Below are 1,040 nucleotides of genomic sequence, written 5' to 3'. Positions count from 1 at the left end.
ACTAAATTACAAAGCATTGTTAATTAAAATTGGCTTTGATATACCTTGGGATCCGGGTGGATTCACTACTTGAGCACTATATGCCTAGCTTAATGGCTTTAAAGAAAGCGCTGCCAGGGAGACAACCCGAAAGTTTTAGAGAGACATTTATTTCTGTTGAGTGCTTTCATATAGTTTTAAAACAACAAAAATAAAGAGGGGAACCCAAAACTTTTCAAAAAGGAAAGTGAAAGTGAGAAAGACAAGCACTGTTGAAGTGGGAGAGCTCCTTGAACTTTGTTCATGCTCATGGCAACTTTGTGAATCTTGATTACAGAAACTTTTCAACAAAAATAATTATCCCCTTTTACAATTCCATTGTATTATAAAAATAATGTGCCAAGGTTTGCTTTTAGGATGTTTACATTTGCTTGATGGTTTGTACAGTGCAGGACAGAAACTTTGGCTGTAGTGCATGAATTTTAGTTTTTTACTGGAACGTCAAATGGTTCTGATTCTTTTTGCAACGTCTTTCTGTACAAATTTTTTATTTTTCCTAATTTTGGCAGAATTGTTAATGTATCAGAAGTATGGTGAATGTTCAGATTGCTACAAACTGTTCTGTTTAGACAGATTCTGTTTTTGATGCATAGTTTACTTGTTTTGATGAAACTATCAATTTGTATCAGTGGATTAAGCCATGGAAAAGCTATATTACAGTAGACACAATGCAAAAAAAATATGAATTGGTTTGCAACAGTACTTAGAGTAGTGATTTGCTTTATTATACTAACGGATCTTACCGAGTTTTCTGTTGAAGTTTTGTGTGGATGAAGTGTTCGATGATTGAGAAGGTCTCGATGTGAGAAGAAGGAAGAGAGGCAAGAGCTCAAGCTTGGGGATGCCCGAGGCACCCCAAGTAAATATTCAAGGAGACTCAAGCGTCTAAGCTTGGGGATGCTGGGGAGGCATCCCCTCTTTCTTCAACAAATATCGGTATGTTTTCGGATTCGTTTCGTTCATGCGATATGTGCAAGTCTTGGAGCGTCTTTTGCATTTAG

This window comes from Triticum dicoccoides, chromosome 7A (assembly GCF_002162155.2).
Source record: "Triticum dicoccoides isolate Atlit2015 ecotype Zavitan chromosome 7A, WEW_v2.0, whole genome shotgun sequence".
In the NCBI taxonomy this organism is placed as follows: domain Eukaryota; kingdom Viridiplantae; phylum Streptophyta; class Magnoliopsida; order Poales; family Poaceae; genus Triticum; species Triticum dicoccoides.
This window is presented reverse-complemented; position numbering follows the sequence as displayed.